This window comes from Pleurodeles waltl, chromosome 4_2 (assembly GCF_031143425.1).
Source record: "Pleurodeles waltl isolate 20211129_DDA chromosome 4_2, aPleWal1.hap1.20221129, whole genome shotgun sequence".
Classification (NCBI taxonomy): Eukaryota; Metazoa; Chordata; class Amphibia; order Caudata; family Salamandridae; genus Pleurodeles; species Pleurodeles waltl.
In genome coordinates, this window is record NC_090443.1 from 3,695,323 (window position 1) to 3,721,721 (window position 26,399).

General features: G+C 48.5%; 1 protein-coding gene and 1 pseudogene across 1 annotated transcript in view; one reads left to right on the top strand and one right to left on the bottom strand.

Annotated features, from left to right (window-relative positions):
* LOC138292030 (tRNA methyltransferase 10 homolog C-like) overlaps positions 1–26,399 on the top strand; it is a 120,548-nt pseudogene that overhangs the window by 42,050 nt on the left and 52,099 nt on the right.
* Positions 1–26,399, bottom strand: part of LOC138292031 (resistin-like) — a 59,863-nt gene that overhangs the window by 3,654 nt on the left and 29,810 nt on the right. The gene's annotated exons all lie outside the window — the stretch shown is intronic.

Here is a 26,399-nt window from a genome sequence, read left to right on the forward strand (position 1 = left end):
TGTAGTGTCTGCGAGGACTAGGTTCTTTCTTGCCATCTGCTGCTGAGATGAGAGATTATGGCCCATATTTATACTTTTTTAGCACCACATTTGTACCGCGTTTTGACGCAAAAACGGCGCAAACTTACAAAATACAATGGTATGTTGTAAATTTGCGATGCTTTTGTGTCAAAAAATGTCGCAAATGCAGCCCAAAAAAAGTATAAATATGGGCCTATGTTCAGAACTTTTGAAAACTACAAGTGTGTAAACTTGCATAGAAGACCCACCCATTTGACACCACTCCATATATATTATTGATATGCAGCGAATTCTCTCCATTTTTCCTGAAAGATGGAGAGCTTACTAAAAGGACCCCCGGTGTTTGCATTTCCCACCAATTTTGGAGATGCATTTTTGATGCATAGGAACATGCTCCCATCTCCACCAAAGAAGCAGTTCATGAGTGCTGTGAGGTAGGCTGCAGGGCCTGGCAGCAAGTCAAACCCTGTGGCCAAACCCTGCAGTGCAGCGCTGGGTGGTTATAGGAGATTGGCAGCAGGGCTTGGTCACAGGATAAACCCTGTGGCAAACCCCTGCCACACAAGGCCATACATGGCACAAGGTTGCATGGTTCTAGGGTGTTGGCCACAGGGCTAGGCCAAAAACCGTGCATGGTGGTGGTTGGAATAACAAAGTAATTAAAATTACTTTACATTAAAAAAAACTATAGAAATTCACTGAAAAAAACAAAGGTTAGAGGGACATTATAGTGAGGTTCTGAATTTACTTGCACACAACTATAGAAATTCAGCAGTTATAGTTATGGTTAATTGAAGTAACTATAACTCATGCTCTAAGGCAACCATAACTCGAGTTTCTGCCATACACCGTTTTCTCCTCAATAACTTTACTTCAAATATTAAATTGAGATTATTAATGATGTTATCAGAGATGTTACGAATGTTGTATCATGTGGGGTAATTAGCAGCGCAAGGCGAGGGCACAAGTTATAATTACCTTAGGGCATGAGTTACTTCAGCAAACCATAACTATAACTGCTGAACTTCTTTGGTTTTGTGTATGTAAAATCTGAGCCTAATTGTAACGTCCCTGTAACCTTTGTTTTTTTCAGTGAATATATTCATAAAACCAAAGCAATTTAGCAGTTATAGTTATCTGAGCTAACTAAAAATTATGCCCATGCAATGCACTGCTTATGACCTCACATAGTACATCACTCATGACATGGTCAGTGACATCACTGATGACATCTCAAATGACATCCCTGATTGTAAGTGTTTTGCAAACGTTTCTGAGACTTAAAGATGTATACTAAGCTACTGCATAAGTTAAATTACTATTCTCTCCTTACTACTAATGAGTGATACTATTTTTAACATATGTCATCTGAGTTGATGTGTGACTGTCTATATCAGTATATGAGTGGGTGTCTGAAAGGCTGCATGGGTGAGTGAGTGGCTGCATGGATCTGTCTGTGGGTGAGTGACTGGGTGTATGGCTTTGTGAGTAGGTTTGTGAGTAGTTTTCAGAGTGTGTGCATGGTTGTATGGGTGTGTGAGTGGCTATATGAGTGGTTGTATGAGTGTGTGAGTAGTTGTATGGGTGTTTGAGTGGCTGTGTGAGTGGTTGTATGGGTGTGTGAGTAGGTGTCTGAGTAGCTGTGTGGGTCTGTGAGTGTGTGTGTGAGTGGTTGTATGGGTGTGTGAGTGGTTTTATGGGTGTGAGCCATTTTGGGGGCGTGTGAGTGGTTGTATGCTTGTGTGAGTGATTGTATAGGTCTGAGAGTGGTTGTGTCAGTGGTTGTGTGGGTTTGTGAGTGGGTGTGTGAGTCGTTTTGAAGGTGTATGAGTGGGTTTGTGAGAAGTTGCATGTGCCTGTAAGTAGGTGTGTGGGTGTAGGGGTGTGTGACTGGTTGTGTGAGTAGTTGAATGGATCTATGAGTGGGTGTGTGAGTGGTTCTACTGGTGTGTGACATGTGGATGATGTTATCAGTGATGTCATTTGATATCTCATCAGAGATGTCGTCAGTGATGTCACTGACCATGTCATGAATGATGTAATATGTGAGTTTATAAGAAGAGCATTGCGGGCGTAAGTTATAGTTAGCTCAGGTAACTATAACTGCTGAATTTCTACGGTTTTCTGTGTCCAAAATCTGAGCCTAAACGTAACTCCCATGTAACCTTTGGTTTTTTTCAGTGAATTTCTGAGTTTTTTTTAATTCTATATCCTTACTATAATGTCCCTGTAACCTATGTTTTTTTCCGTGAATTTCTAGTTTTTTTTTTAATGCTATTTCCTAACTATAACGTCCCTGTAGCCTCTGTTTTTTTGTGAATTTTAAAGGTTTTTTAAAAATGTATTTTATTTCCTAACTGAAACCTGTAATCTTTGAGAGTGGGTGTGCGAGTGACTGTATGGGTCTGTGAGTGGTTTTGTGGGTGCGTGAATGGGTGTGTGAGTGGTTGTATGGGTCGGTGAGTGGGAGTGGGAGAGACTGTATAGGTCATTGAGTGGGTGTGTGAGTGGCTGCATGGGTCTATGAGTGGGTGCGTGACTAGCTGTATGGGTTTTTGACTGGGTGTGTGAGTGGCCATATGGGTCTGTGAGTGGGTGTCTGAATGTCTGTATGGGTAATGAGTCGGTTTGTGAGTAGTTTTGAGACTGTGTGAGTGTGTGTGCCCCCCAACAGTAATGTGACACGATGAAAGAAGGACAGAATGCACAAGCTAGTATGATAGCCCTGGTGGTCAGTGTCCCTGCTGCTTAAGTCCGAGTCTGGAATGGCACAACATAGTTAGATGGCCAAACATTGGATACATTTAGTCGTTTTCTTGGGCTGGCACTTATAATGGTTATGTCTACGTACTTGAGTAGACTTTTCACATGTGCCCACCTTGAAGTAACTGTGAACCTACTTGAGTTTCATTTCCTTCCTTTTTTCATTTTTAGACAAAAAACGGGACATTTGTTCACAATGATGACACTCATATATGGGAACAGCTATATTGATGTTCACTTTTTTACCTCAAAAAGTTAGTTATTGTTCTTGAGGTATTAATGTTGCAAGTAGATATGATTAATCTATGTTTGCAGAGTGACATAGGCATAATCAGACCCTTCTTTAGTGTCCATTCTTAGGCGCATTTTTTCTTTTTTCTTTAGGAAGCATGGCGAATTGCCTGGAAGTCCCTTCATAAGAGGAAACAAACCTCCCGACAGGTGGTAAGCCCATGTAAAATAAATATATGTTCTTTCTTGTTGTCCCTCTCAGACGGTTTCTCTCTTATAAACGAACTATATTAAATTCCCTTGCCTTCTTCATTTTTGTACTTATATTTGACTTTTGCACAATATGTAAGGTTTTTTATAAAAAAAAAACAAGAGCAACATTTTTCAATGCTTTTTGTTTTTATTCCAGGCTTCAAAGACGTACAGGACACAATGAATAAGTAAGTGAGTATATCTCACTAGCAGCATACCTGTACGATAATACTCTTGACACTATTTTTTGAACAGAGAAGATCATGTATAGTCCTGAAGAAGCGCCAAGAGATCTGTTAAGACGTAAGTAGGAGCAAAACATGTTGATTCACTTGGCAGTGACAAAAGTAGCACTTCCAATCACTTTTTTGGAAGAGTAAAGGGACATTATTCCCCCTAACTCTCAGTGTTGTTTTTAATCTTGACCAACATCCCCCATCATTAAGTAAAAGGAGTTTTATTTTTTAGGATAGTTGAATCAATTTTATTTCACGTTCACTTTGCACCTTTTTCTTCTCTCCACTGTTTTGACTCAATTCAGAAGTTGGCCTAGTGACCCCTTCGAGGGTCCCGTCAGACATTGCAGTGCCAGTCTGGCGTGGAGCAAGCCTGATGATGATACATGAGGGCCCTTGCTTCTGAAAGGGCTCTTACTTCTGATTTACTTCTATCTCAAACGAAGTTTCTTTGGCACTAATTGTAGTCTTCTTTTGGAACTGTCTACCTTTTTTTGACAATATTGTGATAACAGGGAGGTCATACACTGGACCAATTCAACCTCCTGGTCCCCCCTTTTTTTGTGAGTTTGAGCGCAGCAGGTCAGCTGTGGGATTTTTCTGTAAAAACTGGGCATGAAAAATTTCCAAGGTCTGAGTTATGATGATAATATGGTTGATGCCATCCTCCAGACACCCTCCATTCTGGGAATGGATTTTTCAGGACTAACCAGGACCTAAAAGAAGACTGGGAAAAATGTACTTCCCTTAAGAGAGACTTGATTAAGACAGTTTTACATGGCACGATAATGACAGAATATTTGAGAGCGTATATAGCCCCTAGCGGACTAATCGTTTCAAATGTGCCCAGGATCTTTTTACAAGATCTTTTGTTTAGAACTGATTGGGCACAAATACCTTGGAAGTGTACCAGAGATTGGATGGTACTTATCGTCAACACCTCCAAGAGATTGGCAGAATCGATTACAGTTGAGATCAATATAGCGGGAGTCTACCATAAAAACATTAGTGACGCTGGCTTTTAAAAGTCGAATATCAGAGATAAATACAGAGTTAAATGAAAATAAGGAGTATTTGACACAACAGAAGATCACAAAATTACAGAAAGATATTTCAAGATTCAGTAAATAAAAAATCTATCCATATATTCGAGAAGACTTTGAAGGAGATACAGCATCACGGTCCTCGTAAGAGTCTGTCTCTACAAAGAAAAGTAATCAGAAGTCGAGCATTAGCTACTCTTCCGATGGATGGAGCACTGATGATGGGACACCACAACCATACTACAATTTCCCACATTTCCAAATGCAGCAAGCTCCTATGTGGCAACCACCATACCCTTTTTACCAACCACGCCCTGTGCTACCCTACCCCCCTTTTTTAGGCAGAGGCTGGGGCAGAGGAAGAGGCAGGCGCAGAGGAAGAGGAAGGCACATCCACTGGTCACCACAAGAATCACAGATGGTGACCCGGAGCCAAGGCAAAGTCTCGACAGCGAGAACTTAGTTGTGAATTTATCAATGAGATCTCTTACTAGAGAAGAGAACTTTGTTCTCAATAACGGCTTAGGGTTTGTCCCTACTCCTAAAGACGATCTATTCAGAACAAATTGTGAATTGGCCAATTTCTTCAGAAAAATTAGACAACATTTTTTCTTTCAAGATAAACCAATGGAGTCTCGTTTGGAAGATACTGGCCTAAGAACACCCTCAACTTTCCTTCCACCAGCATCATCGGTTCCATGTGAGGTCATGGCCTTTGAAAAAGTAGTGATGCTAGATGTCCAGAGACTACAAACTAAACGACATTTCAACAACATCACTACAAAAGAGAGATTAGTTTTGAAAACTCTTCGAGAAGATCAGTCAATTATCATAAAACCAGCAGACAAGGGAGGAGCCATAGTGGTTTAAGATGCATCATCTTACAGAACAGAATGATTACGCTTATTAAGTGATTCGACCCACTACACCTCTATTGCACATGATCCAACTGAAAGACTGCAACGTCAGATACGATCCCAGATTCATGAGGCAGTTTAGAACTCATGGATATCACAAAGAGAGGCAGAGTTTTTGGATATCAAAAATCCACGTATCCCATACTTTTATTGTCTACATAAGATCCATAAGAATGTCCGACCACCTCCGGGCCGCCCCATTGTGTCAGCTATAGGGTCATTGCTGGAACCTCTGTCCATCTTTTGCGATGCATTTTTACAGCCAATTGTCAGAAAATCATCCACCTTTTTGAAAGACACCAAAGTGATATTAAATCTGATTGAGTCTATAAATGCAACGGAAACAGTACAGGCTTTGATCACTCTTGATGTCGAATCCCTGTATACAAATATCCCACAACAAGATACTTTACCAGTGCTTTTTATTATGCAATGTGCCACCATTGCATTGACAGAGAACTTCTTTCAATTTGAAGAACAAATATACCATCAGATCCATGGCACATCAATGGGAAGTACTTTCGCTCCAAGTTTGACCTGTCTATATGTTTATAACTTTTAACAACAATTTGTTCTCAATACAACCAATCCTTTTTATGAGAACATCAGAATATGGAAGAGATACATTGACAACATTCTAATTATCTGGCAGGGAGACATCCGACTAGTCTCCTCCCTGACAGATTGGATTAATAATCTGGATCCTTTCTTGAGGTTTACATCTACGGTCTCCACAGAGAGTATTTCATTTCTAGACTTGACAATTTCCATAGTCAGCAGCAAGTTAAAATCATGCACTTATCATAAAGAGACGGATCAAAATAGTTTTCTCTTAAATGATAGCTACCACCCGAAGGCCTTATGAGACAATCTGCCTTTTGGCCAATTCCTGGGATTGTGCTGGAATTGTAGAAGTGTGTCCATTTTTGAACAACAAGCTAATGATTTATCACAAAAACTATTAAAAAGGCATTTTCCCTCTAGAATTATCAATGCAGCAAGAAAACTAGCTTGCACTAATAATAGAGAAACTTTACTTGCGACAAATCCAAAAAATACTGTGTCTCGCATAATCTGTGTGTCAACTTTCTCGCCGATTGCCAATTCTTTGAAAAAGGTGATTAAAAAACATTGGACTATTCTTACCAACGGCGGTACAGACATACCCAGACCACTATTTGCTTTTAGGAGAACATCTAACATTAAGGACTCAGTGGTACACACGAGACCAGTCTCCACCAACAAGACCAGCGATATAAATCGACTGTGGTCTTTACCACCGGTTAAAGAACATTTTCCATGTGGAAACTGCAATGTTTGTCCATTGACCGAACGTATTAAAGTGGTCCCTTTAGAACCTATTGGGCTGTGGCATCTTAATAAACATACTAATTGTAATACTACAAACTGTATCTATATGATCCGCTGTCCATGTGGACTACGCTATATAGGAATGACGTCAAGACCAGTGAAGATCTGGATCAATAATCACAGGAGTAATATCCGATGTGGTCGATTGACAACAAAACTGAGCACTCATTATCTGAATGCAAAACACACACCTGATGACCTGTGGTGGATCGTATTAGAAGTTGTGCAATCACCAACAAGAATACTGTTACTAATCGAACAACGTTGGGTGTTTAGATTGGGCACACACATTGTGGGGCTGAACGATGAGATACCCCGGTTAAGTGTTGCAGGGAGTTATGGAAAATGAGATGACTCACCTAATATAAAAAACTTTTTTATACAGAAATGTTTTCAAAAAAGTTTTTCCTTCAAAAATCCTTTCTAGCTAAATCTAGCAGTCATGTTCAGTATTTATTAGTGACTCTGTTTATCTATAGGTTGCGCAACATCTGTAAATAATTAGAAAATAGAAAATTACTGTCCAATTGGTTCAACTTGTGACTGAAGAACTAGCACCAAAAAAAAAAAAACTTTTTGGAGATGTTATTAGGCGCCCTAATTGCTAGTCTTGAGCCTGACTAATTTCTGAAGCATGTGGAGTTATACTCCAGCAATTTGGGATCTACTATGTAAAAACCAGAATCAACATATTTCCCCCTTTTTTTTATTTTATTTCATATATATAAAAAAAAATCTTCTTTTTCTTTCTCCCTTTTTGTGAAGGGTTATTAAAATATGTTAAACTTTTACTAAAGACAAGCTTCCCACTAAATATAGTGGGTAATCTGTCTTCGGTGTCCACATCTCGGGTGCCATCAGTAAGTTCGGGCATTTGTTAGTCCTTTTTCTGGTTCACCAGCTCATTTAGTCCTTCTTTTGTTTTTGTTCCCCCAAGCTGGTTGGTGATTGGACGGCACATCGGAGCTCGTCCTACATCACCCGGCAACGGTGTCTCCTTCCTAGTTTAGGAGATCCGAGGAATCCCAGACCGAGTCTGGAATGTCACAATATAGTTAGATGGCCAAACCTACTTGACTTTCATTTCCTTCCTTTTTTCATTTTTGGACAAAAAATGCGCCATTTGTTCAAAATGATAATGCCGATTTACACTCATATATGGGAACAGCTATATTGATGTTCACTTTTTTACCTCAAAAAGTTAGTTATTGTTCTTGAGGTGTTAATGTTGCAAGTAGATATGATTAATCTAGGTTTGCAGAGTGATGTAGGAATAATCAGACCTTTCTTTAGTGTCCATTCTTGGGCTAATTTTTTCTTTTTTCCTTAGGAAGCATGGCAAATTGCCTGGAAGTCCCTTTATAAGAGGGAAAAACCTCCACAACAGGTGGTAAGCCCATGTAAAATAAATATACGTTCTTCCTTGTTGTCCCTCTCAGACGGTTTCTCTCTTATAAATGAAATGTATTAAATTCCCTTGCCTTCTTCATTTTTGTGTTTATATTTGACTTTTGCACAATATGCAATGTGTTTTATAAAAAAGACACTAGCAACATTTTTCAATGCTTTTTGTTTTTATTCCAGGCTTCAAAGATGTGCAGGACACAATGAATAAGTAAGTGAGTATTTCTGACTAGCAGCATACCTGTACAATATTACTCTTGTCACTATGTTTTGAACAGAGAAGATTATGGCCCTCATTACAACCCTGGCGGTAAGTGCTGCTTACCGCCGTGCAGTAGACCGCCAACATACCGCTGCCGCCGCGGAATTCCACTACAGCTATTACCACCCACAGCTCGGAATCCGCCATAATCCTGACACCCACACAAGTCCGCCACACCAAAGGTCCGTGATAAACTGACGATACCACAACCGACACCGTCACGCCAACAGGAATACGGCCACACTATCACGACCCACGAATCCACGTGGCGGTCTTTCAACCGCGGTATTCCATTGGCGGTACACACCGCCGCACTCAAAATACACACACATTTACAAAACACAACCACATTGGACAATTCGAAATACACACACCTGACACACATACACACACCACAGACACACACATACACACACAATCCAATATAAAACACACATCACCCACAAACCCTTACTACCAGAATTCTGAAACCACACCAGAGAGAAACACCACCATAAACAACACCAGCATCCACAGACACACAACACCATCACTTACACAACATCCACGCACCTCAAACAACACACAACAACACATCCCCTCACACATCACAACACACACCACCTCACACATCACCCACACCACATCATGGCACCTCAAAGACACCCCAGGTTCTCTGAGGAGGGGATCAGGGTCATGGTGGAGGAAATCATCTGGGTAGAGCCACAGCTATTCGGATCACAGGTGCAGCACACCTCCATTGCAAGAAAGATGGAGCTCTGGTGCAGAATAGTCGACAGGGTCAACGCAGTGGGACAGCACCCCAGAAAACAGGATGACATCAGGGAGAGGTGGAACAACCTATGGGGGAAGGTGCATTCCGTGGTCTCCAGACACCAGATTGCTGTACAGAGGACTGGCGGTGGACCCCCACCTCCTCCCCCACAACTAATAACATGGGAGGAGCAGGTCTTGGCAATACTGCATCCTGAGGGCCTCGCATGAGTAGCAGGAGGACTGGACTCTGGTAAGTCAAAGCTTTACTATTATATCCCCCACCCTACCTGCATGTCATCACATACTCCCACCCTCACCCCCATCACTCCAACACCTCACATATGCCCCACTATCACAATCCACCCATCCCAATACCAAGCCCTCCATGCAACACCAAAGCATGGACACCCATCACCAAAGCATGTCCACTACAGATACCCACACAGACCCCAAACCAAATATCACACAAGGACCAAGACAAGAATGCAAACACTGGACTACGGGTCACTCATCCATTTCACACAAAGACACACACAGATGCAATAATCATGCCTTTATACCCCTGCAGGACCCCAACCCAACGTCACCGGACAGGAGGTACCAGACATATCCAGTCCCCCCACAGAAGAGACCCACTGTGATGACAGCAGCTCTGCACAACTGGATCTAGATGACCAGCCCGGCCCATCAGGGACCTCGGGACAGTCGGTTCCCCTGACACTGGCACAAGCCACCACAGACCCTCCCCCCTCAGGAAACACCTGCACAGCGCCCAGCCAGCGGGCTTATCCCTCTGTCCCCAGGACACATCAATCAGCAGTGTGTCCACCACTACAGGGAACCCAGGCAAACCCACCAACCCAAGAAAATCAGGGACCTGGGGGCAGTGACAGTGGGCACACGGTTCAGGGGACAGAGGCTCAGGAAAACAGGGAAACTGGGAGGACTGCTGTGCGACAGGGGGAGGACAGGCCCAGACAACCCACTCTCCACGAGGCCCTCTCCAACATCATGGGAACTTACCATCATTCCCAGGAAACGATGGCAACGGTACTGGCCAAGTTTCAGAAGACCCAGTGGCTGTAGGAGGAACACTATCTGGGGATCAGGGAGGACCTGAAGTCCATAAACAACACCCTGGTCACCATTGCAGGGACCTTAACACCAGGAGGGACACTGTGGCACACCAAGGGGCCCCTGACACTAGCCTGGATGATGAACAGCCCTCCACCTCCGCCGGTGCTAGTGGACAGGAGGCACCGCCACAGGAACACGACTCCAGCACCCCAGCCCCTGAAGATGGAGAACCACCTCGCAAACGGTCCCTGAGATCCAGGAACAAGACAGATAACATTGCCCTGCCAGGAAGTGAGACCCCCTGAATGTCACCCTTCTGTCCCACGTTGTCACCCTGTCCATCCTTCAACTGCCATTGCTCCACTTCCTATGCCCCTTTGGACAATGCACCTGTGAAACAAATAGACTGGACTCTGCCATGGACATTCCTCCACCATCACCCCTGCCCATTTTACAACCCCCTCCACTTATTTTCACAGAAATAAACACACTTCAATCACAAAACAATCTGGAGTCAGTCTGTGCTTTCACAAACGTGTAATTGCAATAACCATGGAATATAGCAATGTCAATTTAATTGTTCACATACTGATGTAAAACAGCTGTAGGGCTGGAGGAAATATAGCAGAGGGCACAAAGTGGGACCCACATCTGAGAAATGGAAAGGCAAAGTGACAAGTCAGGGTCCATACACTGAGTGAAAATGACAGACTTATGCTAGCTCCAGCAATAGTATGATATGTGGGAGGCAGTGACATCTTTTTACCTGTGTCTCACTGGAAGTATTGCATGATTATGCTGTTTCTGTTGTCAATATTCTCTTCTTCTGCATCCTCTTCTTCACTGTCCACAGGCTCCACAGCTGCCACAAGACCACCAGCTGGCCCATCCTCCTGCAGAAAAGGTACCTGGCGTTGCAAAGCCAGGTTGTGCAGCATACAGCAGGCCACGATGATCTGGCACACCTTCTTTGGTGAGTAGTAGAGAGAACCACCTGTCATATGGAGGGACCGGAACCTGGCCTTCAGGAGGCCGATGGTGCATTCAATCACCCTCCTAGTTTGCCCATGTGTCTCATTGTAGCATTCCTCTGCCCTTGTCCTGGGATTTCTCACTGGGGTCAGTAGCCATGACTGGTTGGGGTAACCAGAGTCCCCTGCAAATGTTGAGAGACAAATTTTAGACAGACACTAACCGTAGGGACAGCCCCATACCCAGACAACTATTCACACTGTATAGGGTCCTTGTCCTCACCTATTAGCCACACACTGTGTCTCTGGAGTTGCCCCATCACATAAGGGATGCTGCTATTCCTCAAAATGTAAGTGTCATGCACTCAGCCAGGAAATTTGGCATTCACATGGGAGATATACTGGTCGGCTAAACACACCATCTGCACATTCATAGAATGGTAGCTCTTCCAGTTTCCCGGAATGTCCCAGGGCATAGAAATCACCTTTCACTGTAGGCAAATCCTCCACCTGAGGGAACACGATGTAGCTGCACATGTGTTTCAGCAGGGCAGACAACACTCTGGACAACATGTTAGAAAACATTGGCTGGGACATCCCTGATGCAATGGCCACTGTTGTTTGAAAGGAACCACTTGCCAGGAAATGGAGTACTGACAGGACCTGCACTAGAGGGGGGATTACTGTGGGACGGCAGATAGCTGACATCAGGTCTGGCTCTAACTGGGCACACAATTCATGGATTGTTGCATGATCAAGTCTGTAGGTGACTATTATGTGTCACGCTTCCATTGTCGACAGGTCCACCAGCGGTCTGTACACCGGAGGATGCCGCCATCTCATCACCTGCCCCATCAGACGTGCCCTATGGACGAGAACAGTGAGCAGAGAGTCAGCCAACACTGAGGTATCACTTGCACACAGTTGTAAATCCGCAATGTGCCTGTTACTGTGTGTATTCAAGGCCTAGATAGGTGTGACGCAGTTAATATTAATGTCATGTGGCCCCTTGAAATGGCAGCTGCCTGACCTGTAAGGTGGGACAAGGGGATATGAGGTAACTGCGCTGGCGTTGTACACGTCGCGGTAGGCGGTTGAAGACCGCAGCGCAATTCAGCATTGGTTAACATTGGACCCTATGGGTCCGAGGAGCCAATGACGATGTATGCCAGAGGCGACGGTACGCACTGCCGCGAACGTGACCACCATTTTCTGTTCACTCACTTGATATCTGAACTTCAACAGGAGAGGACCTACACTGCAAGTGCTGCTGTGACCTCAGTCTGGAAGCGACGATGGATCATGTGTCTGGGGAAAGGGTCCCTGCCTTCACTTCGGAGGAGTTGGAAGAACTAGTGGATGGGGTCCTCCCCCAGTACACACAACTGTACGGTCCTCCAGACAAACAGCTGAGTACACTGTGAGCATGCTGCATGGGCAATGCCTGTTTGGAGTGGTGTGGATGGAAGATAAATAGGGGGGGACTGAGGCCTGCATGTGTGGACGGTGAGTGTATGTGCATCAGGGCAAGGGAGGGAACGTGGGCCAATGAGTATGACGGTCCAGACAGGTAAAGATTTTGCTTTTCCCCTGTACTATTCCTCTAGGTCAGCGCCCATCAAAAGAAGGCTATTTGGCGTGACATCGCCAAGGACGTCCAGACCCTGGGGGTCTACCACAGACAGAGCACCCACTGCTGGAAAAGATGGGAGGACATTCGCCGCTGGAGCAAGAAGACGGCAGACGCCCAGCTGGGGATGGCCTCCCAACGTGGGGGGGTGCCCGTCGCACCATGAACCCCCTGATGTTCTGGATCCTGGCGGTTGCGTATCCGGAGTTGGATGGGCGCTTGAGGGCATCACAGCAGCCACAAGGGGGTGGGTACACTCTCATTCAGCTGACTCTGCACGCATTACGAGGTGTTTGGGTGGGGGAGGTGGGCAGTGGGTTCCCCTAGGCCAGGGCGAGCTTGGTAGGCAAGGTCCCTTGTGAGGCAGGCTCTGTGGCACCCCAACCCCACTAGTGGTTAGTGCCATCTACACCTAGTCAGGCTCCTGTGACATCCAGGCCTTGTACCCCATGGGCATGTAATTAATCTAGGAACAATAAGTGCATGGCGTAGTGCAGAGGGCTGCTGTGTCTGTTGTGTCTGCCAACGGTAGTGGTGTTGCATGCACTGAACAGGTCTTTATCCTGTCCCCCCCCCCCCCTTTTTGTGGGCTCCCTGTTCTTGCGTGCAATAATATCATCAGGCATAGGAGCATTGGCACCGGACCAGGAGGGAGCTGCATCCCACTTGGCCCTGGAGGGCGAAACAACAGAGTCTGAAGCCACCAGTGGGACAGAGGGTGAGGGGAGCTCCACGGTGGGGACAGGAGCAGACAGCAGTGACAGTGACTCCTCCTCTGATGAGAGCTCCCTTGCGGTGGCGGGCCCCTCTGTGCCCCCGCATCAACAGGTACAGCCGCCACCCCCCCCTACCAGCACCGCCCTCCCAGCAGCCCCTCAGCGTGTATCCTGTGCCTGCTCACCCAGAAGGGTGGGCATCTCCTTCGCCCCAGGCACCTCAGGCCCTGCCCCAGTCAGCCCTGCTGCCCTCAGTGAGGAGGATATTAACTTCCTGAGATCCCTCACTGTTGGGCAATCTACCATTCTGAATGCCATTCAGGGTGTTGAGAGGCATTTGCAACAAACAAATGCAAACCTAGAGGGCATTCATTCTTGCCAGGCAGCCCAACAGAGAGCATTTCAGGCTCTGGCCTCAACACTGATGGCAGCCGTTGTCCCTGTGTCCAGCCTCCCCCCTCCAACTTCCTCCACCCAGACCCAATCCCCTGTACCTCAGCCTATCCCAAGCACACCATCAGACCAGCATGCACACACATCAACACAACGGTGGCTCAGGCAAACATAAGCACCACACATCACACAGGCACTCACACAAGCATCATACCCATGCACACATACCAACATCAACTGCCTCCACTGTGTCCCCCTCCTCCACGTCTCCCTCCTCCCTCCCAGTCTCGTCTCCACTCACACCTGCATGCACTACATCCTCAGCCACTATGTCCATCACAAGCACGCCCATCACCACACACCACTTACATGCCATCACCACCCCCACTACCATTCACACATCCCCAGTGTCCTCTCCCTGTGTGTCTGTGATCCCTCCTCCCAAAGTACACAAACGCAGGCACACACCCACCCAACAGCCATCCACTTCACAACAGCCTCCAGCCCATGCACCTTCACCCAAATTCAGCAGACGTACACCTCCTACAACCACTACCTCTACCTGCACTCCCAAACCCCCTCCATCTACCTGTCCCAGTGTGTCTGAAAATCTTCTCTTGGCTAACATTGACCTCTTCCCTACACCTCCCCCCCCGTCCTTCCCCTAGGGCCAGGCTTTCCAGGTCCCAGCCCAGCACCTCAGCCACCACATCCCAAGGCACAGTGGTGCCAGCAACTGCGGGGTCTTGGAGTGTGCCAACCATCAGGACTGCTAGTGTGCCACAGAGCGAGGGCAAGGACATTCCGCCACCTGCCAAGGTGAAAAAGGTGCCCACATCCCAGGGGGAAAAGCTGAAAACACCTGCCACCAGGGGGTCAGGGAAAACGAAAGCGGATAGTGGCAAGACAGTTGCGCCACCATCAAAGGTGGGGAAGGGACAAAAACTGAAGGGCAGGTGAGGAGAGGGCATGGTGGCACCGACTGAGGGACCAGTGTCACACCTTCTGTCCATGTCTACGCCAACCTGTACGGCGGAGAACACCGCCACCTGCACCGCCACCTGCACCACCACCTGCACCACCACAGACCCCGCCGCCAGCATTGCCGCCACAGACCCCGCAGCCAGCACCGCTGCCACAGACCCCGCAGCCAGCACCGCTGCCACAGACCCCGCAGCCAGCACCGCTGCCACAGACCCCGCAGCCAGCACCGCTGCCACAGACCCCGCAGCCAGCACCGCTGCCACAGACCCCGCAGCCAGCACCGCTGCCACAGACCCCGCAGCCAGCACCGCTGCCACAGACCCCGCAGCCAGCACCGCTGCCACAGACCCCGCAGCCAGCACCGCTGCCACAGACCCCGCAGCCAGCACCACCGCCACAGACGCCGCCGCAAGCACCGCTGCCACAGACCCCGCCACCAGCACCGCCGCCACAGATCCCAAAGCCAGCACCGCCGCGACTGACACCGCCGCAAGCACCAGCAGCGGCCCCGCGACATCCTCAGACAGTGCCACAACCGCAGACATGGCTACCATCCCCAGTGGTCGGTCAGCCGAGGCTGGTGGTGAGTTCCAGGACCCTGGGCAGCTTCCATGAAGCATCACTGTCATCACAGTTGTCACCTGCATATGGAATGTGAAGCAGCAACAGTGTGGGGTATGTCTCTGCCTCCATGGCGTATCATGCTACCTGTACCTCTGCAATCTCGTGGCACACACACCCAGGCAAGTGTATTGTTCCGGCCACACTGCACGTGGAGCTCTCTGGGCACCAGGCCCCCTCCAGAACAAGTGGAGAAAGGCATCTACTACCTCAGTCCTTGGCAGGATGAAGCACTCCTGGGCACCAAGCCCCCTCCAGAACTAGTGGAGTATCTCATCCACTACCTCAGTCCTTGGCAGGATGAAGCACTCTGGGCACCAAGCCCCCTCCAGAACCAGTGGAGAAAGGCATCCACTACCTCAGTCCTTGGCAGGATGAAGCACTCTGGGCACCAAGCCCCCTCCAGAACCAGTGGAGAAAGGCATCCACTACCTCAGTCCATGGCAGGATGAAGCACTCTGGGCACCAAGCCCCCTCCAGAACCAGTGGAGAAAGGCATCCACTACCTCAGTCCATGGCAGGATGAAGCACTCTGGGCACCAAGTCCCCTCCAGAACCAGTGGAGAAAGTCATCCACTACCTCAGACCATGGCAGGATGAAGCACTTTGGGCATCAGGCCCCCTCCAGAACCAGTGGAGACTGCTATCCACTTGAGAGACTGTGGCTTTGCACTCCCCAGGATAAAGCAGTGGGCAAATCACCCACTGAAAAGACTTGAGAGACTGTGGCTTTGCACTCCCCAGGATAAAGCAGTGGGCAATCCACCCACTGAAAAGACTTGAGAGACTGTGGCTTTGCACTCCCAGGATAAAGCAGTGGGCAAACCACCCACTGAAAAGACTTGAGAGACTGTGGCTTTGAACTCCCCAGGATAAAGCAATGGGCAAACCACCCACTGAAAAGACTTGGGAGACTGTGGCTTTGCACTCCCCAGGACCAAACTGTGGGCATGGAGCCCCCCCCATGGAGCAGTGGCGTCGTGCGTTCATCAGGCTGAGGTCCCCCCTACCCCTGAGGTGCCTGTATATTTTCTATGTGATGACCCTCCAGTGTTCTCTCCGTTTGGAGTCAGGTATCATGTATGGGCATCGCCCATGCATTTTGGGCCCAGTGGTTCACGGACAATGATTGGTGCACTATCCGGATGTGTGTATTTGGTGTACATAATTGTATATTCTGGATTTTGACTTTTGACTAATGGATTTTTATTGATTACAATTGTTACAATAATTTCCTTTTGTCCTTGCGTTATTCAAGGGGGGTGGGGGTGTATATGTAATGTTGCAGCATGTATTTGTGTGTATGGTGTTGTGGGTGAGGGTGGGGGTGGGGGTGGGGGTGTTGCGTGTTGCATGTGTGTGTCACTCTCTTTTCCCTCCCCCCTCCACTGTGTTGTAGGTGCAGTACTCCCCGTGGTCGTCGCTGCCATCGTTGGAGCTCCTGACAGAGGAGCAGGAAGACCATCGCCGGCAGTATCTGCAATTCGGGCTCCATGGTGTCCTGGTTCCTTGTGGGGTGTGGAGAGGTGAGTGTTTTCCCTTCTGTGTACTGTTTCCCCCGTGTTTTTATTTGCATTGGTTCTGCCCCGGAAAAAGTGGCGGATAGGCGTGTTGTGATAGGGTGGGCGGTACATTGTCTCCCGCCTGTCTGTTGGTGGTGTCCGCCGCGCTGTTTGTTTGTACCGCCGTGGCGGTCGGAGTGTTAAAGTGGCTGTCTATGTTGGCGGTTTCCACCACAGTCGTAATCCCATTTTTTTTTTTCCGCCGGCCTGTTGCCGGTATTACTGCCGCTTTAACACCGACCGCCAGGGTTGTAATGAGGGCCTATGTATAGTCCTGAAGAAGCGCCAAGAGATCTGTTAAGACGTAAATAGGCGCGAAACATGTTGACTCACTTGGCAGTGACAAAAGTAACACTTCCAATCACTTTTTTTGGCAGAGTAAAGGGACATTATTCCCCATAACTCTGTGTTGTTTTTAATCTTGACCAATATCCCCCATCATCAAGTAAAAGGAGGTTTTTTAGGATAGTTGAGTCAATTTTATTTCACTTTGCACCTTTTTCTACTCTCCACTGGTCTGTTCAACTCAATTCAGAAGTTGGCCTAGTGACCCCTTCGAGGGCCCCCTCAGACATTGCAGTGCCAGTCTGGCTTGGAGCAAGCCTGATGATGATACCTGAGGGCCCTTGCTTCTGAAAGGGCTCTTACTTCTGATTAACTTCTATCTCAAAGCAAAGTTTCTTTTGGCACTAATTGTAGCCTTCTTTTGGAACAGTGTACCTTTTTTCGATAATAAGTGGATTTGTAACCTGCAAGTTAAACAAACGAAAGTTATGGAGCCCTCTCGCTCGGGCTTTCATCTCCGTGTGGTGGATAAATAAATGAGTGTTGTTTAGTTGAGGGCAATACTAGTAATTTCAACCTCTGTAGAATATTATTTGTTTTTATGTAGCAGTTTGTGGCACATTCCAGCATTTTTTGTTCCTACGCCAGACTCCATTCCACCAAACATCACCTTCAAGGTATGAAGCGCAGTGTTTTCACTGCTCGGTACAGTATCTTAAAACGCACCTGTAGAGATTGACTGAACACATTCTAGTGTTTCCTCCAGCCATTCTGCTGGGGGCTGGCTACTACACTCACCCCACACCCATCCATCACGGCCATCACCAGTCAGGTGGCACTGCCAATAAAAAGGGATGGGTGAACGTACCCTGAGGCCAGTTATACGAACCCTAGTACTGTGTCTGTGCCACCTTAGGGAGGACTAAGAGCACCGGCTGCCAGTGGCCTCCACCCCCCCAATACCCAAGTGGCAGCGCCCATGGCGATGGAGCCGCACTGATAATCCAGGAGTGGGAGTTGAAGCCTCATCCGAGTGACCCGCGGCAAGCATTCCGCCTACTTGCCTGGCCACAAAGATCGAGGCGCGATGGTGCAGACATGCATCACAAGGAACAGTGAGCAGTATGGCGGCCGCAGCATTAAGAAAGGCTGCTGCGACCGTGAGGAGTGAGGCGCGGCAGTGCTGCCTTGCACCAAAAGAAGTGAGAAGTGCCCAGGGCTGTCTCCTTCCCACCAACCAACAGGCCTACAATAGCCTACAACAAGAGTGCTGATCCCCTCCAGCAAGTGCCTGCCTCCTGACCACGAGGCTGCTTTGGAAGAAAAAGAAAAGAAAAGATGGAGAAAGAAAGAAAACTGCACTTACTTTAAGAGGTGAGCTGCAGCCCCAGCCAGGACTTTCGGCAGATGACGAGCTGCTCTAAGGCAGCATGGCTCCTCACCGGCATCTGTCTTCACCATAGAGGCCCGCAGCCGGAGGAAAGACTGCCTTCGTCTGAAGACAGTTCTGTAAACAGCAACACATCTGGTGGCCAAACAGAGGTACTGCATCCATTTTTATCAAAAATAAAACAAGCTTTAGCCAAGACAAACTGCAGCACCAAGATACTTGCCATGCCAACAGAAGAAGAAGAGCAGCGCCCATTAGACTGTGACTGTGCAGAGGAGAGAGATGGGTGCAACCCTGCACAGCAAAGTCAAAGACTGCAGCTGTTCCAGGGAAGCAGCAAAAGGTGAGAAGGACGCAAGTGCCACATGAGGCACCAGGAGAACATGCATGAACTGTGCAACACCTAGTGGCGGTCTGCTGCCATCACCGCCAGCGGGAAAAGAGTGCCACATGCCGCCAGCAGTGATGGACATCACGTCAAGCCATGAGGATGGGCATGCCAGGCACTAACGAAAGGCACCCATGAAGGAACAGGACAATATCAGAGCCAGCGAACTTGACAACATGGGCAGGAGCCCAAGAGTCAGTGAGCCCTCCAAGAGGGTGACATAATGCCAGGGAAAAGAGGCCAAGCCAGCTGGCCACAGCACAAGGTGCCCATCGTATGCCCATTGTTCAGCAGGTGAGCAGAACTGACCAACCGTGCTAAGCAGACTGAGGTAGGAGCAAGCGCTGCAACAGTGCAGTCTTGAGGCGCAAGAAAGGCGCCCTCCAGCAAAGACGTGGAGGAAGAGAAGAGTGACCCTCCTGTCACAGAGTGGTCCACCAAGAAGATCCCGGAACAGACCAGACCTGCAAGAGGTCTGCGAGAGAGCGGATCAAGTCCTACTGAGAGGACTCAGCCTGCGAGAGGCTGTGACAGAGCAAGATGCACCGGCAGAGGTGCAGCAAAAGGTCCATTTGGCGCAGTATGCGACCTGTGGCACAATGCCACATCGAGAAAGATACAGTAGAGAAGAACTTGGTACGACGCCATGATGTGAATGGGTGAAGAGAGAAAGGGTTTGACAGACTGGTCACACCAAAGATCAACACCACCACAGGTGTGCAATCGAAAGGAGGAGACGAATGGGACTGAGGTCTTGTGCCAGCAGATAAGAGGGCATCCATCACCACAAGACAGCCACCGGGGTGAGCAGACGTCACCAGAGACAGCTCCGCGGGTGTGCCAACCACCAGCATGCGCAAACTGCGTCTAGGCCCCACGCTTCCCAGCTCGACCGTCCTGCCACCTGTCACTGGCTGCTTGATCAAGATGGCATCCCTGTTGCCGACTGCACACGCCAAACAAGAACTGCCAGTGGCCACGAAGTCCCTCAAGTCATCATTTCACCAGAGAAGATACTGCCACCTGTTGATTTTGCACAAGATGTAAACAGATAGTCATCTTTATGAGATGCATCACCCAAACCACCAAAGGAGCACAGCACCACCCGAGTGGAGCCAAAATCAACAACAACATCCAATGTTGACAAGACATCCCCAGCACCATGGGAAGCTGACCATCCGAACACATGCCATGAACCTACGTGAACCGGACATCTGCCAACGGCAGCAGGCCAGACCATTCGGTTCATCCACCCTTGGGGTTGCACGAGGCTATGACGTGGTCCCTTGGCAATCCAGGGGCAAGGGCCTCAAGGGAATTCCAGTGAGAAAGGAATCCCAACACGAGAGAGGTGTCCGAGGCATCTCCATGACTGGCACTGGGATGCACCGGTGTCACAAACGTAGACTGGTCACCCAAAGAATATTGCGCTAAGGCCAGAGTTTCTGAGCCCTGATGGCCTGAGCACACCAACCCTGCGACAACCACCCTTGTAGCTCCATGCGCTACTGGGATGTGGTCCTGTGGGCAGTTCCTCAGCGATGCCTTTGCTTGGCCTGCGATAGGCCCGGCACAGTCCACAAGGTCCTGTGGCAGCCTGCAAAAGGGCCTTGAGGAGACTCCTGTCTGTTGGAGTTCTGGCAGGAGAGGGAAGCCTGCTGCCGCTCTACCAATGGACATAAGGTGCCTCAAGTTCTTCACGCACAACGCTTCTTCATCAAAGGCATCTGCAGTCCTTGGAGTTGTGCCATCCCCAGAGCGGGAATGTCTTCCAGAAAATCATGAAAGTGGACTTCCTACTGCTCCTGATGCACCAGCATCGAACTGTGAAAATAGGTTGACACCGTGAGCCCAGGCAGGACAGGACTGATAGTCCCCAAACAAACTTTGATATTGTGGCAACTGAAGTACCCGGACGTCATTTGCACTCTATTCATGTACAGTGCAGTCTGGTTAAACAACGGAAGGCGTGTCGTGATGCTGAGTGCCCAGCTGCACCTATTCCATGCAGCATGTCCGGCAGACCGTCTAAAGAGACTCAGTGATTGTTTATAGTTCATGTTTTCTTTCCCACAGGTTGGACTTAGTTTCTTTTGACTTTCAGTAAAGTTTGGGCGGGATGTAGGGTCCGGCTGGGCTTATTCTAAGGTTTCCACCAGTCACTCTGCTGAGGGCTGGCTTCCACATTCATCCCACACCCATTCATCACAGGCATCACCAGTCAGGTGACCCTGCCAATTAAAACGGTCGGGTGCACGTGCGCTGAGACCAGTTATACGAACCCAAGCACTGTGTCTGTGTCACCTTATTGCAGCATGAGGGCCTAGGGCCCCCAACACTACAGCACCCTTCTTCCTTCAGCGTAAAAACCCTCGGAATTGACCAGTTGACACGTTTCTTTACTAAATTGTGTTTTTGTTTGTTTGGTATTTATTTTGTTTTCAGAGGGGCACCATTTCACCTGAACATAAGAAGTGTTAACAATAAACTCACAAAAATACGATGTGATGCTGCTTTTGTGAAGTTCTCAAAAATTCTAGCATTCATACATTAAATTAATCGGAGTTTCCTTGAACAGAAATATGCCTTGCTTGGGTAACTATGGTATCTACAACACAGTGGTGATAGGGAAGACAATTTTACAACTTTACTCATATTGCAATCTTTTTATACATTTCCAAAATACAAATCGCTGTTCTTTATATACATAATCAAACTATCACAGTTTATTGATTTAAACAGTACATATTCTAGCCATTTCATTTCCCTTTGGTTTCTTTTAAAAACCTTGGTTGGTCTATTGACAAAGAAGGTAGTAAAAATAACTTCAAACAAGCATTTGAAATGGGTCTTGTATTTGCTCAAGTTAGAACAATGGCGTCGTAAATTCCTAACTGGACTTTTCTTACCGCATAAATTGAAAATGGAAAGTAAAACAGTTGGCAGAAGCGAGCCAATTCAAAGCTCCATAGTCGCCATAAGTGCGGAGGACAGACACAAAAGGAAAAGGCAGTTCGCTTCCAGTCAAATGTATTGGCAAACGCGCAATTTTCCTTGTAACAGGGTCGGTCAATCAATCAATATTTTTAAAGCGCGCTACTCACCCATAGGGTCTCAAGGTGTTATGGGGTATGTCCTCAGGGTTCAGTCGAAGAGCCAGGTCTTCAGTTCTTCCTGAACTGAGGTAGCGATAGGGACTGTCTGAAGTGGAGAGGTAATGTGTTCCAACATTTTGCCACCAGGTAGGAGAATGATCTTCCTCCAGCCGAAGACTTCCTTATGCAGAGTACGGTGGCAAGCGACTGCTGGGAGGAGTGGAGAGGTCTGTCAGGGGAGTAAAAGGTGATGTGATAGTTGAGGTATCTGGGTCCAAGAGTGTGGAGGGTCCTATAAGTGTGTATGAGGAACTTGAAGTTGATCCTCTTCTCAACAGAGAGCTAGTGCAGTTCACTCAGGTGTCCTGTGATGTGTTCTCGGCAGGAGATGTTCAGGATGAGTCTGGCAGAGGCACTCTGGATTTGTTGTAGCTTACCCAGGTTCTTCTTGGTGGCTCCAGCATAGAGGGCGTTGCCGTAGTCAAGTCTGTTTGTGATCAGGGTGTGTGTCATGGTTTTGCGGCAGTCACTTTGGATCCATCTGAAGATCTTCCGTAGGAGTCTGAGGGTGTGGAAACAGGTGGAGACGACAGAGTTGACCCGTCTTGTCATGGTGAGTACTGAGTCAATGATGACGCTGAGGTTGCATGTCCAAGGCGGTAACAAAATCGCCCCAAGGAGGGACAAACGTAAAGCATTTACCAATGATAACAAAGTATTTTTGAAAGGCAAGCCTACAAACGAGTGAAAGTATTGGGTGTGCAGTGGGTGTGGTAAAAAAGGCCCACAAGACTTACAACAGGTCAAAGCGCTTGTGCACTCAACCTAAAAACAAGGCACACACTTTGGTTTAAGTGCACGGGTTACCTTGTAACCTCAACTGAACTTTCCCTCTTGCACACAACAACGGCCGTTTGCCGCAGACAATATGTAAACTTGAGCATCAAAAATGGAAAAATACTCCCCGGGGGCTCCTGCGGGATCACCGTAACATAATTTCCAGCAAGGCAAATATTAGTAAACTTTAAAAAAAAACTGGTGGATTAGGAATAAGCACATCGGCAAAAAAAGGTAACATTCTCAGTTAATTACAGCCTCAAATGAAACATTTGTCATTGTTGTGCAACTTATTTAAAAATATACTTTGTGTTTTTTTTTCATACTCATGAGGATATTATTTATGAGGCCGGGCACAGAGTGCGTTTCTTAAAATTAGCAGCTATTGGCTGTCAATCCCGGCGGCCTCCCCACTGTCTGTGTGATCGCTGATATTGGGCTGCAGTGAATCTGCTTGTCTATACTCAGTGTTCAAGTTTTCTGTTCTCCCCAGTGTTTTCTTTGATCTATTGGTATTTGAGTGTTTGTGTCAATATGTCCCCGTGACCTGGCTCACCTGGTGGCTTTGTAGAAAACAAACACTGGAGTCCATGGTTGTATGTTTTTTTTGCATTCTTGCCTCAAATTTGTAGCAAACATTTCAAAAGAATGGGAACCCTCAGGACTAAGGCTAGGTGGTCAATGCATTCATACCCTGCCCCCTTTTCTTTATTTGTTATCTTTTTGTTTGGGACTTGACTGAGTCCAAGTCATAAAATGTCTGCCAGTACTGCCTGGTTGAAGTGTTAGCAGCAAATCAGATCTATGCACGAGATTGGAAGAATTCACAAATTATTCACGCAACTAGATATACAAATTTGAATTTCCTTTATTATCTCAAAAACTACTTAACAGATTTACACCAGGAGCTACCTTTCTGCCAAATTTGGTGAAATTCCGTCCAGCGGTTCAGGGCGTTCAGGCCGCAGCAGCAGCTCCTCAGTTAGGGGGGAGGAGAGTCGCCCTCCCGCCAGCAGCAGAAGCTGCAAAATCTTCAACAACTGAAATGATAATAAACTATATTATCGTTTTGTTTGTTAAAGGGGTGGGGCCACAGGGTGACGAGCAGTGAGGGGAGTGCACAGTGCACTCCCCTCTAGGAAAGGGGGTGTGCAGCTCCCTCCCCGACCCTTATTTAGCCACAGGGACCACATCCCCAGAGTCAGTTCCTATAAACAAGGGGTTAGGGGCTGTGTGGTCTTGCCTTAAAAAGCTCCAGGGACCCTATCCCTCTGGGCCAAACACAATTAACCAGGGGAGGAGGGCATGCAGCCCCCCCCCCAAGCCTTCCTGGGTCTCAGGTACCCCATCCCTGGGGCCACAATCTAAGGGGAGAGGGCATGCAGCCCCCTCTCCCTGGGCCATATTAGGCCCTGGGGACCTCAGTCCCCAGCTTCAAATATAATTAAAAAAGTTAGAAGGGTCATCTGCCCCCCTTCCCAAGCCATACCATGCCCCAGGGACCACATCCCCAGGGTTGTTTTTTGTTTAAAAGGTGAGAGGGGCTGCATCACACCTCATCCTCAAGCCTTATCAGGCTCTGAGAACTCCCTCCTCCTGGGTAAATGCCAATTAAAAAGGGGAAGTGTTATTCAGATCCTTCCCAGAGCCTTCTTGGGCCCCAGAGACACCATCATCCAGGGCCAAATTTAATTAAAAAAGTGGACGGAGCGTGCAGCCACCCCCCCAAGCCATATTAATCCCCAGGGACACATCCACCTGGGACCAAGTAATTAATAAGTGGAGGGGGCACGCCCCCCCTCCCTCAGCCTCATTAGGCCACTGGGTCTGCATTGTCTGGGGCCAGTTCCTATAAAAGGGGATGGGGTTCTGTGGCTTCCTTCCCCGAGCCTTAAAATGCTCAAGGGACTATGGCCCTCATTCTGACCTTGGCGGTCTTTTCGCAAGACCGCTGAGTTACCGCCGCGGTGAAGACCGCCGACCGCGGCGGTGTGCCGCTGTGCGCATTCTGACCGCTGGGAGCGTTCCGCCGGAAAACCGCCAGCAGCCACACTGGCGGTCGGCGGGAAAGTGGAGACTGGTCAACCTCCACCGCCACGCCAGCAGAACACCGCCCACAGAATTACGACCCACATTTCTGTGTGGCGGTCTTCTGTTGGCGGTCTTCTGTTGGCGGTCACGTCCCTATGGCTCCCGTCGCCTCCCGGAGGACCAACGCACAAGGTAAGTTGATCGTCCGTGAGGGGAGGGGGTGGGGGGGTGTTGTGTGATGTGGGCGTGCATGGGGGTGTGCGTGTGAGTGTGTAGAGGGGTGCTGCTGTGTCTATGGGTAATGTGTGCTGTTCGGCAGGTGCGCATGTCGGCATGTATGTGTGCGGGTATGTGTCCCCGTTGTGTATGTGTGTGTAGGGGGTGTGTATATGTGCATGTTGGGGGTGTGTGCATGTCGGGGTACATGTATGTACATGTCGGGGTGGGGGTGGGGAGGGGGTTCGTACCACCTCTGGGGGGTGGCAGGGGGGTGGAGGGTGTGGGGGGAGGACTCGGGTGGGTAGTGGGGGGTGGGGGAGACCCCTATCAGTGCCAGGGAAGGAATTCCCTGGCCCCGATAGTGCTTACCGCCATGGTTCGCACGGCGGTTCCCGCCCGCAAGAAACCGCGGCGGTAGGCAGGGTCATAATACCCTTGGCGGTCTTGGGACGACCGCGGGGCCGGAGTGCGCAAACTCCAGCCCCGCGGTCATGACCGCCGCGGCGGTCGGAGTGGAGAAGTAGCGGTCGGTCGCGGCGGGGACCGCCGCGGTCAGAATGCCATTTTTAATACCGCCGGTCTGTTCGCGGTCCGACCGCCGTCTCTCCGCCGACCGCCAGGGTCAGAATGAGGGCCTCTATCCCCCGGGCCAAATAGAATTAAACAGGGGAGGAGGGCATGCACTCCCCTCCCCAAGCCTTTTTTGGTCCTAGGTACCCCATCCCTGGGGCCAAAATCTAAGGGAAGAGGGCATGCAACTCTCCTCCTGGGCTATACTAGGCCCTGAGGACCTTATTTCCAGGGCCAAAAATTAATTTAAAAATGGGCAAAGGACCATTTGCCCTGCTCTCTGAGCCTACATATGCCCTGGAGACCACATCCCCAGGGTCGTTTTTTGTTTAAAAGGGGAGAGGGGCTGCACAACACCCCCTCCCCAAGCATTT